At 38.3% G+C, this 17,683-nt stretch overlaps 1 protein-coding gene across 2 annotated transcripts in view; it reads right to left on the reverse strand.

Annotated features, from left to right (window-relative positions):
* LOC133658485 (sodium/calcium exchanger 2-like) overlaps positions 1 to 17,683 on the reverse strand; it is a 229,466-nt gene that overhangs the window by 76,765 nt on the left and 135,018 nt on the right. For both annotated transcript variants that reach the window (XR_009827479.1, XM_062060570.1), the window contains exon 3: positions 17,083 to 17,135. The gene's annotated coding sequence lies outside the window, so the exon portion shown is untranslated. The remainder of the gene's footprint in view (positions 1 to 17,082; positions 17,136 to 17,683) is intronic.

Here is a 17,683-nt window from a genome sequence, read left to right on the forward strand (position 1 = left end):
TTTGCCCATTAGTTCACCTGTCTTACAGTTTTTTGTGCACTGTGAGTCTGCAGCCTGGTCCTCAACTCTGAACGAAAGCACTCAGGAGGAGACTTACAGTATTTCTGACTGGAGCAGTAAAGGCTTATGAGGACGCCTAAAGTGTCAGCAGCAGTGGACTTCATGGTGGTTACTCAACCTCATCTAAATATTCAAAGATTGCGCAGGCACTTGGTTAGCGACACAGTGTCGGGCTGGTGTCCAAAAAACATCAAGGAGGCGACACAGCCTGCATGAAAAGACAAACACGCAGGCAAACTCTTTACACTAAGGGGAAGAGTGTCTCTAAATTGGTACATAAAAAATCTGCCTGGTGCTGTCCGCGCTGACTACTTCCTCTTAAAGTTAAGTTAAAGTTAAAGTACCAATGATTGTCACACACACACTAGGTGTGGTGAAATTTGTCCTCTGCATTTGACCCATCCCCTTGTTCACCCCCTGGCGGGTGAGGGGAGCAGTGGGCAGCAGCGGCGCCGCGCCCGGGAATCATTTTTGGTGATTTAACCACCAATTCCAACCCTTGATGCTGAGTGCCAAGCAGGGAGGTAATGGGTCCTATTTTTATAATCTTTGGTATGACTCGGCCGGGGTTTGAACTCACAACCTACCAATCTCAGATATAACCACATATTGTGTGTACGTGCGTTCTGATCACTCATTGCAGACTTCCAGTTCTCTGCTAATGACATCGAAACCAGCAGAGGTGCTAACCACATATTGTGTGTACGTGCGTTCTGATCACTCATTGCAATGTGTACGTGCGTTCTGATCACTCATTGCAGACTTCCTGTTCTCTGCTAATGCTACCAGTAAAGAACCACATCATCCAATCCAGCCTGTGTGTGGGTTCTTGGCGGGACGGGTACACAGCAGTTACATATATATATATATAAGAAATACTTGAATTGCAGTGAATTCACTGAAAGTCAAGTATTTATTTATATATACATACACATATATATATATATATATATATATATATATATATATATATATATATATATATATATATATATATATATATATATATATATATATATATATATATATATATATATATATATATATATACATACACATATATATATATATATATATATATATATATATATATATATATATATATATATATATATATATATATATATATATATATATATATATATATATATATAATGTCTGTTTTAAAAAAATACTTAAGTTTTTTCAAATTTTGCATCAAATTTGCTTTTTTCCCCATTACAATACGTCTTTTTATGCTTTTTTCTTGTATTATTCCTGGTTTTATTTTTTTTATTTTTCCGACAACATGTTACGGGCCAACAAAACTCGAGCTGCGGGGCACAAATGGCTCACGGGCCGTGCTTTGGACACCCCTACTCTAAGGCGTTCATCTTTCTGTTTAGAGTTTATAACAACTAAGAATCAACAAGACCAACTTCTGAACCCCGCCCCTAATAATCAGGCCCTCACACCGTCTGCTATTAAAAATTCTGGCCCTTGGATACATTTAATTAAGGGCCCCTGCTATCGTGTAATGGACGCACCTCTTCTTCCTGCTTCACACACCATATGCACACTGTGTGTGTGTGTGTGTGTGTGTGTTCGCTCTCCATGTGTTCAGTAGCATTCATTAGGCTCCGACGCCAGCTGGCGGCGTTCTGGTGACGAGAGCAACGACTTGTGTGTCTCAAATATGAACACAAGGTGTGTCTCAAGAGGACGCCACTGATGAAGCCCAGCTGGCGAGCATGTTCAGGTTCGGACCACGTGCACGAGTGGGAGAAAAACAACAACAACCTGCAGTGCACGTTAGTTTGACAAGACCATCTGCTGCTCTCTGATGTGTCTCCTTGATAGTCAGTCAACAGGTTTCTGATCTGTACACCGTTTTGAGATGCGTTAAGTCTGCTGACGCACACTGGAGGATGGTCGCCGTGGTTACCACGACGATCCCCCAGCTGTGTCAGACGCCGAAGTGAAGGAATCACTGATGAGATCATTATCTAAAAAGTTGCAAACACTATTGATCTCCGATGGAGCCTTTAGAGCGGAGGTGTCAAACTCTTTAATTGAGGGCCACCTCGCAATTATGGCTGCCCTCTGAGGGCCACATGTGACAGAGAATAATAATTGAAATTGCCTATGTATTTGATTATATATATATATATATATATATATATATATATATATATATATATATATATATATATATATATATATATATATATATATATATATATATATATATATATTAGGGCTGTCAAGTGATACATTTTTTGAAGCAGATTAATCACACTCTAATTCTGTGATCAATCATGATTAATCACAGGTTACTATTTGCTTGCATGAATAACATTTTCTTTAAAAAAATACCGTAATATTTGGATACAAATGCAATTCTGTAGTCAGCATGTCATACGGGAACCTTTACTCAATGTTTTACTGAACTGCGAGTCATTGATTTTGTCACGGCCCGGGCGCACCCCAGTGCGCATTCATCTGTGCACCTCCAAGAGCGCGCCAGGCGCGCGCCCCTCTGGCTGCAGCAGGCGGCTGCATTCAATCGGCTCAATCAGCAATCTACACACCTGTCGCTGATGAGCTTCCGTGCCTTCTTAAGCCAGTGCAAACCTGCGTTCCGGGCCAGAACGTAGCGATCTGTACCAGTACAGTAAGCCGACTCCTGAAGCTCCATGCATACTCTTTCTCTGTGTTTCTCCCCTTCCGTGTTCATTTGTCCCGTGTCCCCCTTTGTCGCCTTCCAGCAGCATACCTTCGTTCCCGCGTCACGAGGTGTGTGTCTCGTCTCCCCGTGTTCCCTCTGGTTCCCTGGCTGCATCTTGGATTTCGACCTCCCGCCTGAACATGGACTTTGACGCCTCGCCCCTGCCCTTTACCTCACGCAGGCCTGGCCCTAACCAATCTGGCGCCCTAGGCAAGATTTTAGGTGGCGCCCCCCCCACATCGGCAGTGAAGTGTATATACTCACAAGAAACCGAATAGCTTTGTCTTTGACCTTTTTTTTTAATTAAAGAAAGCAAATTAACAATCAGAATAGTTAACAAGATTAAAAAAAATATGGATGTATAAATGAATACAAAAAATAAAAAATGAATATATGAAATACAATATTTTTTACATACATAAACACAAAATAAAACGTGTCAACAAGTTGCATAAAATAAATTAAAAATACAATATAAATAAGGCACTGCACAAAACAAGATATCAAACCAGTATGACTTTAACAACTATATTACAAAAAAAGGGATCCTACAGAGTTCTCTATTTGTGCTTTTTAATATTGCATTAACTAGAATGACTTACAAATTACTGTACACCAGGGAGTACTGTAATTACCTCACGTTACATTATTATTTTCCATAACAATTTAGCCCCCTCCACAATATTAACCCGACGTTAAAACAGAACTAGCTATTTATTGATTAGCAATTGCCGAATCATGTAACATTAGCTTAATGCTAAAAAGCCAGGTTACTATCACATTCTGTAACAGACAAATAATTGCATGTAGGCTAACGTTACCTACCTGCTACCTCTGTCTTTTTCTCTTTTCTCCTCTTCTTTCTTCCCTGGGCACCTGACAGTTTTGGCCGTTTTGACATCAATTGTGTTGATTTTTTTTTGTGGTGACGTCAAAAAGAGTCATGATACGGGAAGGGAGGGGGCGCACCGTGCCGGGGGAGGGGGGGCGTAATGTTGTAACAAATAATATTTCTATTAAATAGGCTTTACTTTGCATTTTAATTAACGTGGGATTATTTTATGTATTTAGAAATAATAGTACCAACTTTTTTTTTTTTTTTTCCTCCAACATTTGTGGCGCACTGGCGTGGCGCCCCCTGATGGACAGCGCCCTTAGATTTGCCTATACGGCCTATGCCACGGGCCGGCCCTGACCTCACGCCTGCCCACAGACCTCCGAGCATGCCTTGCCCCCTCTGGGAATTCCGCACCTCGCTCAACACTACCGGTAACACACTACAGCTAATCTCTACACATGGTCACACACCACACACATTTTGTATGAATTTACACACTTCATTTCTTATTTATATTTATTGTGTATATATATATAAATAAATATAGAGCTAAACGACGTCCCTGCTGTCTGGGCCGTCTTCTTCCCCTGTACACTCGTAACAGATTTGCTCAAAACTTGGTGGCAGTAGTGAGAATTAAGTGCACATTTTAGTTTGTTTGTCTTAAATAGAAATATTTCCTGCTTAACTTAACTCCAACTTTCATCACTAAGAAAACTACTGTGACTAAAAGAGAGGTGATGTATCTGTTTCACTAATATAACTGGCAACAATTGTGCTTTTATTGTGAAGGAGATCTCCTCTCAGTGAGGTTATTGTCTGTATGCTATGTTGTGTAATTTGTCATTAAATAAAAACATCACACTCACACTCATAGCTCATAAAAGTGGAATAAATGACACGCCACTTATAGTTGAATCCACATACCTCACTTCACATTCCGAAGGGTGCAAACTGAATGTTTATTATCCTCATTGAATGACGACGTGTGCTCAGTCACGAAACAAACACGCCCACATAAATATTGTGCTTATTGCAACCATAGACAGCAGAACACTTGTATTATAACTTTTATACACTTACTTTAGTTATCTGCTATTTTCACTTTTACACACTTTTATTGAACGGGCGTCAACTTGCAGTCCTGCACGTACTGTATCTCTTATGTGTGACTGCCATCAACTGGTCACACTTATCATTACACCATGTACCACATAAATTTGCTATGAGGTCGGTAAACACAACCGGAATTAATACGTACATAAGGCGCACCAGGTTATAAGGCGCACTGTCCCTTTTTGAGAAAATGAAAGGATTTTAAGTGCGCGTTATAGTCCGAAAAATACGGTACATAGACAGTATGGTAACATTTGCTCAGTTTGAAGAGCGGACCTTGCTCTGTGATGCAGGAACATTTAAAGCAAGGGTCCCCAGCATCCAAAATCTGGCCCACAGGAAGTCCCAAGTTATATATATATATATATTTTTTTTTTTTAATCTTTCCTTTCTAATCCATTTTCTACCGCTTGTTACTCTTGGTGTCTCCTAGTCGCTCAGGCATATCATATTGTCTAAAAATGAATTTTCCCATCGATAACGTGACAATATTAAATGTTGATGAACATCAATGTTAATTGATGTTAAATGACAAAACGGATTATAAAGACAATGTATATATGTATATATATATATTATATATATATATATATATATATATATATATATATATATATATATATATATATATATATATATATATATATATATATATATATATATATATATATATATATATATATATATACACAGCCTGGCCCCCGGCCAAATTTTTTTAACCCTATGCGGCCCCCGAGTCAAAAAGTTTGGGGACCCCTGATTTAAAGCATAGACATGTCAGACATCTGGACGATGAGATCTCTACTCCGTAAGATAGTGAGCTTTTAACCTTGCTCGCTAAGGACAGAAATAATATCTTTTAACTATCCTTTTAGCCAAAGTCCACCAGCTAAAATTTGTCGATATTAATTTGCCTACTTCATTTATCCGTTAGGAACTTTATGTGAAGCATTTGCAGTGACAGGCAGAATAACATAGGTCATATATCACACACACACACACACACACACACACACACACACACACACACACACACACACACACACACACACACATACACACACACACACACACGCACACACACGCACGCATGCACGCAAACACACACACACAAACACACACAAACGCACATTAGGCAACAAGGCGCCAATATCATAATATTAAATAGGTAATATGCCAATAATTAATCAATAATATACAATTAGTAGTCAATAGCTAAAAATGCCAGGAGTTAATCAACAATCAATAATGTACCTGTGCACAGCTTTCTAAACACAGCATCACAAAACACATTTTTCTTTTTGAGGAAGCCTGACAGCTTTGGTGTTGTTTTGTTGCTATTGCTGCCTTTTTGACTGTCCCTTGTCTACCTAAAAAAAATTATACTTTGTTTTTGTCACACGTTTGCTTTTAAATGTGCGAAATATAAATATATTTAAAAAAATGTTTGTAGCAGCCTAATGATCAGTACTGTTACAGTATGAATCAATATTTCTGAATGAAATAGTCGTCTTTTCTGTTCGTTAGCACATGTCTAAAAATATCTCAGCTGAAATCAAAAGCTGATGGTTAAATCCCACTGAATAGATGTACGCGTCATACTTCGATTAGTCGACTAATCGTTAAGATAATCGATTACGAATCGACTATCGAAAAGGCCGTTAATTGCAGCCCGAGTGCATACTGTACAGACCAACATGTTTGCATTCATTTATGCGACATATTTTGCGATGGCGTCCTGCCTTAAATCACAGTAAACTAACAGCGTAAATAGTTACACTTAAAGTCTGTAACAATTTAAAAAAAAAATTAAGTGTAAATAAAAAATACAGCTTCACCACTTTGGTGATAATTTTTGCGCTTAAAGGGGAACTGCACTTTTTGATGGAATTTTGCCAATCGTTCACAATCATTACAAGAAACAAAAATACAAAAAGGTTATTTTTTTGCATTCTAACTAGAGATGTCCAATAATATTATCGGCCGATAAATGCATTAAAATGTAATATCGGAGATTATCGGTATGGTTTTTTTAAATTATCGGTATCGTTTTTGTTTTTGTTTTTTTGTTTTTTAAATTAAATCAACATAAAAAACACAAGATACACTTACAATTAGTGCACAAACCCAAAAAACCTCCCTACCCCATTTACACTCATTCACACAAAAGGGTTGTTTCTTTCTGTTATTAATATTCTGGTTCCTACATTATATATCAATATATAACAATACAGTCTGCAAGGGATACAGTCCGTAAGCACACATGATTGTGCGTGCTGCTGGTCCACTAATAGTACTAACCTTTAACAGTTAATTTTACTCATTTTCATTAATTAACAGTTTCTATGTAACTGTTTTTATATTGTTTTACTTTCTTTTTTATTCAAGAAAATGTTTTAATGTATTTATCTTATTTTATTTTATAATTTTTTTTTAAACGTACCCTATCTTTACCATACCTGGTTGTCCAAATTAGGCATAATAAAGTGTTAATTCCACGACTGTATCGGTATCGGTTGATATCGGTATCGGTTGATATCGGTATCGGTAATTAAAGAGTTGGACAATATCGGAATATCGTATATCGGCAAAAAGCCATTATCGGACATCCCTAATTCTAACATATAAAAATCGACTCGTTGTAGGTGGCTAGCAATGCAGCTAATGGGAGCAATCAATTCTACCTCTAAATCACTTAAAAAATGCATTCAAAAACAATACTTCATTTATGTTCTGTAACCTGTATTATAACCAAGCTGTGGCAACATTGTTATTGTAACAGCGAACACTGAAGAACTCTTTTGTTAGCATAGTAACACATCGGCGTGCTTCGGTATTAGCCGTAAAATCTAACTACGGCAAGAGATAATCTAGCTTCTACGTCAGCACCAATACTTCATTTACGTTCTGTAACCTGTAGAATAACCAAGCTGTAGCAACATTGTTATTGTAAGAGCGAACACTGAGGAACTATTTTTCTAGCGTAGTAACACATCGGCGTGCTTCGGTATTAGCTGTAAAAGCTAACTACGGCAAGAGATAAGCTAACTTCTACGTCAGCACAAAACGTGTTTGAGTTTGTAAAAGACAACACTGCGATAGAACACCAATCTGTACTGACTGACAAACATGATCATATTACAGTATTTGTAAAGTATTAGCCCACATTTCATGTTTCGTTTGTACACAGCTAGCCAGACAGTGTATGTACTGTAGTTGTAATAACACACATGACGTGCTGCGTGTATTATGACCAGTATAAAGTGTGACTCACTCAACGGACAGTTGTCTGTTTGGTCCAGCTGGCCAGGGACATTTTTTTTCCGGTTTATTTGGGTGTGCGCTTGGTATAGCTTGGCTTCAAATTCCACATTTGCAGCTTGAGTCACTTTCACCTCATTCTCTCGGCTTCCGTCTGCTCCAACGTCTCACTATTCCTTGGTGCTCGCTTCTAAAAGCAGCAGTTCATCCTCTGTATATTCAGCTTCAAAAGTATAAGGTAGTAAATCCTCATTGGTCCAAAAATAGTCGTCTTCGTTGTCTGTTACCAAGTCTGCCATGATTTGAAGACACACGCGTTTGTTTCCCGAAGTAGAAACACACTGGAAGTCTAACGTGTGTTGCTATGGAAACAGAAATCAATGCGCGGAAGAAATCAGCTTAAAATGCTTAAAATGATCAAAATACCGTAAATATTGAACATACTACATATTGTTGTGAACGTGTCTGTTACGACATTATATATAGACTTGCAGTGTGTATATAAAACATATTACATATATTTATGAAGGTGTCTCTTACTACATTATATATATACTTGCAGTGTGTATATAAAACATATTACATAATGTTATAAAGGTGGCTGTTACTACATTATATATATACTTGCAGTGTGTATATTGTACATATTACATATTATTATGAAGGTGTCTGTTACTACATTATATATATACTTGCAGTGTGTATATAAAACATATTACATATTGTTATGAAGGTGTCTCTTACTACATTATATATATACTTGCAGTGTGTATATAAAACATATTACCTAATGTTATAAAGGTGTCTGTTACTACATTATATATATACTTGCAGTGTGTATATTGTACATATTACATATTATTATGAAGGTGTCTGTTACTACATTATATATATACTTGCAGTGTGTATATAAAACATATTACATATTGTTATGAAGGTGTCTCTTACTACATTATATATATATACTTGCAGTGTGTATATAAAACATATTACATAATGTTATAAAGGTGTCTGTTACTACTATATATATACTTGCAGTGTGTATATTGTACATATTACATATTATTATGAAGGTGTCTGTTACTACATTATATATACCTGTATACTTGCAGTGTGTATAGAAAACATATTACATATTGTTATGAAGGTGTCTGTTACTACATTATATATATATTTGCAGTGTGTATATTGTACATATTACATATTGTTATGAAGGTGTCTGTTACTACATTATATATATACTTGCAGTGTGTATATAAAACATATTACATATTGTTATGAAGGTGTCTGTTACTACATTATATATATACTTGCAGTGTGTATATAAAACATATAACATATTGTTATGAAGGTGTCTGTTATTACATTATATATAGACTTGCAGTGTGTATATAAAACATTGATGGAGGGTTTTGAAGTTGTCTTACAGACTTTAAAGGCTACAACGGTTAGCTGCATCTTCCAAGCGTTTTTAAAAAAATAATCTTTAAAATCCTGTTCTCGTCTCTCATAATGATTGTGAACGATAGGTAAAACACCAAAAAAAGTGCAGTTCCCCTTTAAGAAACTTCTCTATGACTTTATAGCTCCAGACTTCTTCTGTTTGTTTGTCATTGTCATTACTGCCACAAGTGGCGGAAAAGTGTATTACAACAGAGTACCTCTGCCACAGCTGAGGGACAGATATTTTTGGCGCCTCGCGGTCCAACTATGGTTAAAAAACACTGGTATAGCTCCCAAAGAAAACGAGTGCAACATCTAACAATGTAACTCATTAATAATAAATTGATTTGATTTGATTTTTAAGAGTAAGCCGAGGGACAATAAAAAACAAGCTGAATGTGGAAACTGGCCCCTGGACATACTGTACAGTATATTACTTTGAACGCCCCTGTCATAAAGTGAAATTAGACTATGCGAACCACAATAGCAACGATAAACATATTGTTAAAGATGTTTTTGTATTCATCTTGTGGAGTTGGAATAATATCAATAACATTAATAACATATTCAGCATAATTCAGGATAGCGGTGCACGTCGTAATTTGGTCTAACATGATGGTCACATGACAACGTGTGTGCACTTGTGCCTGTGCAAGTGTGTTTATTCCCTATTGCCTTTTTCGTCTCTCTCTACCCTTTCGGTCTGGATCCTGTTTTCTCGCGGGGGAACTCGGAGAGCAAACAGCACTTTGACAATAACACGTTGCTGCATCAATTATTTGGTGCACACACACACACACACACACACACACACACACACACACACACACACACACACACACACACACACACACACACACACACACACACACACGCACACACACACACCTATACCTTCCATCGTGACACAGCTGAGTTGTCATGGAGACGGCGAGGGACACTTTGGCATATTTGCCAACCTTAAGACCTCGGGGTGGGGGGGGTGGAGTTGTGAGGTGGGCGGGGTCGGGGTGGGGCCGGGGCTAGGAGGAGGAGGAGTATATTTATAGCTAGAATTCACTGAAATTCAAGTATTTCTTATATACTGTATATATATATATATATATATATATATATACACATATATATATATATATATATATATATACATATATATACATAAAAGAAATACTTGAATTTCAGTGTTCATTTATTTACACATACACACACACATAACACTCCTCTACTCATTGTTGTATGTCAAATGCAATGCTTTGCAGCCAGTAGCACAGCCTTTGAAGGAGCATAGGTATGGGCAGCAGCTGTGGAATTTAATTTGCAGGAAAGAAGTGAGTTTAGGGTTGAATTGTCCATCCTCGTTCTATTCTCTGTCACTATCTTTCTAACCATGCTGAACACCGTCTCTGATGATGCATTGCTGTGTGGCACGCAAAAAAGTGCCTTCATCAAATGCACCAGAGTCTGGAATCTTCAACCTCTCCCAAGCATACCCCTTCCCCTTCCAGCTGTCCTGGATGAACTGAAATTCTTGTTTCCAATCATTTTGGAACTTGCAAGCGTACTTCTTCTTCTTACTCGTCGTCGCCATGACTGTCTCTTCTTCGTTCTTCTGCTTCGTCTCTGTTTTGTTTTTGGACATTACTACTTGCCGTAGTTTTGAAGCAATGCATGATGGGAATCCGGATGTTGTGTGTCAGTGTATTAACGTGCCGGCTGGAATAAACACACGCTGAGCAATAGCTCCGTGCCTGCCTACTTTATGGGTTATAGGTAAACCTATGGATAACGGAGACATATATAATAGTCTCCTTCTTGTGGTGTGTGCAGTTGCGCACTGAGCTCCAAAAGCCGTAGATGTTATAACGTGACTTGGCCGGCACGCTGTTTATATGGAGGAAAAGCGGACCTGACGACAGGCTGTCCTCACTCAGGTCCGGCTGGAAACCGGGAGAAATTCGGGAAAATGGTTGTCCCGGGAGATTTTCGGGAGAGGCACTGAAATTCGGGAGTCTCCCGAAAAATTTGGGCGGGTTGACAAGTATGCACTTTGGAAAGAAGAGTGCCCTTTTAGGCCGTTTCACAGGCCCAAGGTCTGCGGTGCTCTCATTAAGTAAATAGTTTGTGCAGCAAGTGGAGCAGCGCACTGTGCCAAATGTTTATTATTGTCTAATCAATATACAGAGCGCTTAAATTACTTCCCGGTTCATATCTAATTTAGCACACTGCACTTTAAGATATTGAATATTTTCAGGCATTCCTGGGATTAGTGATCGTTGCGTACCCGGAACGTACACATTTGCACACTGCTCGGGAGGGATAACATTAAAGTGCTATAAGTATCAAATTCCTGCAATGAGGGCAGTGATATATTCGCTGTAACTCGTTATCTTTAAAGGGGAACTGCACTTTTATTTGAAATTGTGTGTCATGATCCGTTGTCCGGATCATGTTTACTTTAGTTTAGTATTTCCTTAGTTGTTGATTTAGTTCTGTTACAGCACCCTGGTTTGTTTCTTTCAGGCCGCCGCCAGCCGGCCATCCCACGGCGGCGCCATCTTCGTCGTCTCCAGCCGGCCGTCCCACGGCGAAGGTTTTTGTTCTGCAGAAGCGGCCCTCACACGGCTCCCTCGTTGGCCAAGAGGGTGGCCAATTCATGGACGCCCTTCACGCCAGCAGCAGCGACGGCCAGGACTTGGGTGTAGGACTCATGGGCTGCTGAGGTTCTGGCGCCACTCACGTCCGCCTTCTTGTCGGCCAAAGATGTGGCCAGTACATGTACGCCCACCTCGCTCGACTCGTCATTGCCCTCTATCTCGTCCGAGATGGATTCAGGGACACTTGGCCTGGCGGCCCACCACAGGGTCCTCCCTCGGCCCTCTCGTGACTTTAGACTTTTTCATTTTTTGGGAGGAGACGTCTGGAATCCGTCCCTTAAGGGGTGGGGGTACTGTCATGATCCGTTGCCCGGATCATGTTTAGTTTCGTTTAGTATTTCCTTAGTTGTTGATTTAGTTCTGGGTCTGCACCCTGGTTTGTTTCTTTGTTGCCATGAGTGCTGATTATTGTCACCTGCCTCTGATTAGTGGTCAGGACGCTTACCTGCTCCCGGTCCCTAAACAGAGAGCTATTTATTCCTGACTCACGCCATACTCTGCCTGGCAGTTTTATTTGCGACACGCAACAATTGGTTCTTCGTGGTTCTTGTTCCTGTTTTGGCTAGTCTTTTGCTAAGCTTTACCATAGTTTACCATTTTGTATCTTGGCTTGATTATGGGAATAAATCATCTCTTTCCCCCGCACGCTGCTTCTGAATGTCTATCTGCATCTTGGGGAAACGACCACCGCAAAACTAGACCACCCTGACGTAACATTTTGCCTATCATTCACAATCCCTATGTAAGATAAGAACACATACGCTTTCTTCTTTTAATGCATTCTAATTCGGAATAGACGGCAAGCATGAGGTGGCCCATAAAGTCCTGCGTTTACATTTCGTGACTTGAATATTAACCATGTATTAGCGATGTTGTTTTTATAAGCGCTAACGTCGACCAACTAGATTTAGTGGCGCCATGATCACAGAGAGCTAACTAGCTAAAGTATTGACTTTTTGAGCCTGTTAGCCACTGCTGCAACGCCAACTGGTGTAAATTAATTCTAGATTATTAATCTGGCCTCTCGCCTAGATAGTAGAAGGCTGTGGACATACGCCGAGAAGATGGTCAGCTTTGACATTCAACTTAAAAAAAACGCTCGTTTGCAGTCCCCTTTTTTGTATTATGATTAATTCTTCATATAAAGGGGAAGATACAAACATCCCATCAGTCGGCATCCCAGTGAGATCAGACATTGTTGAGTAAGTGATTGTTTTATTATGTTAATAGAAGGGTTGTCCCGATACCAATATTTTTGTACTGGTACCAAAATGTAATTCGATAAAGTGAACCACAAACAAAATGTGGCTTTATTTTAATCAAAAATCTTATGATAGAATAAACATGTTTCTTATTGCTAGCAAAGAACAATGTTGGCAATAAATAAAATAGTGAACATACTAGACAACTTCTCTTTTAGTAGTAAGTATGTAAACAAAGGCTTCTAATTTGTATGCAGTAACATATTTTGTCATTTCCCATTTATACATTAGTCATAATAAAGTTCTCCTGTGTCCAGGGACCTATTTCCTGAGTTTATAAACAATAACAAATGACAAAAGATTTTGAGGCGATAAAAAATATCAATGTAATAATTGTACTATCGACTATATACAGCTCTATACTTGGTATCGTTACAATCGATGTCTGTGTAGACCCACATTCAGGAGCGCTAACTTGCTGTGTGGACCATAGGGCGCACTGGATTATAAGGCGCACTTCCGATGAATGGTCTATTTTTGATCTTTTTTCATATATTAGGCACACTGAATTTTAGAGCGCATTAAAGGGGTCCTATTATTATTATTTTTTTCTACATTGAAAACACTTCCTTGTGGTCTACATAACATGTAATGGTGGTTCTTTGCTCACAGCGTTGCATAGATTATGTTTAACAGATCATCTTCAAGCCACTTTCTGACAGTCGCTTCAGGATGCGTCGTTTTGTGGGCGGTCTTATTTACGTGGCTCACCTTCTGCAGCGTCTTCTCCCCGTCATCTTTGTTGTAGTGGTGTAGCGTGCAAGGACGGTAGTGGAAGAAGTGTCAAAAGATGGAGCTAACTTTTTTAATGACATTCAGATTTTACTTAAATCAATAACGGAGCAGCATCTCCTCATCTGGAAAAAAACCCACCGAAAATGTGTCCCGTGAAAAACCGTACGTCCGGAACTGTAATAACTAAAGTTCTTTGGGTGAATAATGTAAACTCACTACACCGGTATGTTTTAGCGCTTTCATGGCGAGTTTACTGACAGATATAAGTAAGAACTTTACACTACTTTATATTAGAAATGGCAACAGCGGAGTTGAAATGTCCCATAACAAGAAGATAGAGAAAAAGAAGAAGCTTATCAACTACAGTGTCGTCACGGACTACAAAGGCACAAGCGCGCAATTTTTCAAAATTTATGCAGATCCCAAATACAGATCAGCAGGTACCAGAAGGTAAGAAAAGTTGCTTTTGCATAACATTGCGTAACAAAATGCCAGATAACACACACCATAATAATACTTGTATGTTGAAGCACATCAAGCGGTGCGGCTTTTTAGCTTAACAAAGTCGTACTAAAACATTTTGATATATTTTTGAACGCTGTGTGTAATGTTCTATATTTTCAATGGAACATTTTAAATGTTGGTGTTGTTTACTTGAGTCATATTGCCATCATAGTGCAGTCTACACGTATCTTTTATGTTTGACTGCCATCTACTGGTCACACTTATCATTACACCATGTACCAAAAAAATTGCTTCGAGGTCGGTAAGCAAAACTAGAATTATTCCGTACATTAGGCGCACCGGAAAATAAGGTGCACTGTCAAGTTTTCAGGAAAAAAAAAGATTTTAAGTGCGCTTTATAGTCCAGAAATACGGTAGCTGCTTTGTTAGCCACCTTGTACTTGTCATATTTCACAAATCAAAATACATTAAAAAAAATAAAAACATGTGTTTTTGTCTTCCAAAAAGGGTTGTGAACGATGGACAAAACTCCAAAAAAGTGCGGTTAATTTTTTATTTTCCATCAGCTCCATTTGATTGTGCTCCTTTCTTGCTTCCTTACTGCATCTTGAATTGTGAAACTCACGTGGATGATAACTAATCACGTTTGACCATGTTTATATTGCTGTTCTTAGAGTTATTATTCATGTGTCTCAACATCTCAGCAACAAGTAAAGTAGAATTATTTGAGCTATTCAGTTCATCTTTTCCACTGCATCTCAAATAGGAAGATTATAATTAATCACAAAGGATTTTTGTTGCATATGACATGTTTGCAGGAAGAGCATTTGTAGATTAGACCAAGACAAGTGATCGGTGCCTTTCAAATACAAAAAAAAATTATCGTCTATTTGCACACACACACAAACCAATAACCCTAGTTCACTAATGGCCCCCTACAATGGTCATTTATCAGACTTTGGCTAGCCTGCTCCAGGACATAATGAGCCATTATTGTTACTGTTACCCACAATGCATTGCTCTGGCCCTTCAAGCCACTGACCTCCTGCACACTGCTGGTTTTGAACACATCGGCTCTCCCCCACCGCGTGTGTCATTCTTTCAATCACGTCAATGCAGGATGGCTCGGCGATGTGCGACGGATCTGCGCGCGCGGCCCGTCATTGTGTGACTGGCATGGGGGCGAAAGCTCCATTTGTCTGGCTCTGGATTGGCAATCAGAAAAGCGAGCACCTTGTTCAGTTCGACACCGCTTTTTTTGGCAACCTTTAGTTGGTGTACCAAGCGCTGGGGTAGGGTTTGCTTAAGGCAGGGGTGTCCAAAGTGCGGCCTGCAGCTAATTGTTTACCGGCCCGCCACACATTCTGCAAAAATTGCAAAATTGATAATTTTGCAAAAATTTTAAAAAACATTTAAAAAAAGTGGAATGAGGTGAAATCTAACAAGAAAAAGTTGCAATGTTGACACAAAGCTGCCATGCAGGCTATTTTTTTTCTTTTGTCTTTTGTTTATTTTTCTTTTTTTTGCCATTGCTAAAAAAAAAAAAAGGACTACAAATCTATGTTATAATAAATTATTACTTAAAAAATATCACTTTAAAATGTTTTATGTGGAAAAAATATTGAATATATTGTGTGGTTGCCATATAAAAACATCAAAGTTTTATTTGACAAAAGAGCATAAAACAAACAAAATAATAGTTCAAACGTAAAATCGACAGATATATCTGAAGTTGATCTCGTAATTTAAGTGTTAAAAGTAAAAAAAAACTAATAACTTTATGAGTGGGGGACCTTTTGGATCCCAAATATCTTTAGTAGGATTTTATTTAACTTTTCAATGTGATTACTCAAAAATATTAAAGAATTAAAATCAATGGTGTCCTGCATTATTGATCTTTTAAGGCTCTAATACTAAATACTGCATATTTCAGTTTTACTATAAAAAACAAAGTTATCTTTGACAGAAAAGGCATAAAACCTTTTTTTTTTTTTTTTTTTTACTTTATATCAAACTAAAGTTGATATAGAGATTTACTGTAAGCGTTAAATTAAAAAAAATAATAATTTGACTTATTTTTAACATTTTAATGACTGAGACCCTTTATGGTCCCCGGGAGCCCTAAAGGTTAAAAAAAAAAAAAATCCATATATTTTGTCAAGGTTTGAAAATGAAAAATATCAAAATGGCCCCCGCATGCTTAAATTTTTCCGTGTGCGGCCCTCAGTGGAAAAAGTTTGGACACCCCTGGCTTAAGAGGAGGAGCTAGACAAAGCAGTGTGTTGATTGGTGGACACCTCACACATCATCCGACCTGTGATACTGCTCCTAAGAAAAGGTAGTCCATCCATCTCTTTCTTCCTGAGGCGTTCCCAGTTTTAACATGTCCTGGGTGTTCCCCGAGGCCTCCCACCGGTCAGACGTACCCAGTGAGGAGCATCCGGCTTCTCTCAACTCCAAGTTCCTACCTTATGGCAGAGCTTCTCACATCCTATCTCTAAGGGAAAAGCCCCTCCACAGTAAAAGGCGGTCCAAACTCACCAATCGTCTCTGCTGCTCCCTCTTCAACTCTGGTTCCACATAGAAGTTGTATCCTACAGAGGGAAAGAACATCAAGACCTTTAGTTTTCACTCTTGTGTGCGCCTTTCCTTTGATCTAATCTCGCTGATGTTGCACAATCGCAGTTTAACCGACGTTCTCAGCAAAAATGTGACTTTTTTCACGTATTTAGATTTTTTTTTTAGAATATATACAGGTACAGTTGCGATCAAAAGTTTACATACACTTGTAAAGAACATAATGTCATGGCTGTCTTGAGTTTCCAATAATTTCTACAACTCTTATTTTTTTGTGATAGAGTGATTGGAGCACATACTTGTTGGTCACAAAAAACATTCATGAAGTTTGGTTCTTTTATGAATTTATTGTGGGTCTACTGAAAATGTGACCAAATCTGCTGGGTCAAAAGAAAATGTTAATATTTGCTTATATGTCCCTTGGCAGGTTTCACTGCAATTTTGTATTCTCAAATATTAATATCTATCTCAAAAAACAGTAAAAATGTAAGAAAAAAGAGTAAAACATTGGAATGTAATAAGAAAAAGATGCATTTTTTAAATTAATAATTACGAATAATGTATT

This window comes from Entelurus aequoreus, linkage group LG10 (genome assembly GCF_033978785.1).
Source record: "Entelurus aequoreus isolate RoL-2023_Sb linkage group LG10, RoL_Eaeq_v1.1, whole genome shotgun sequence".
NCBI lineage: Eukaryota > Metazoa > Chordata > Actinopteri > Syngnathiformes > Syngnathidae > Entelurus > Entelurus aequoreus.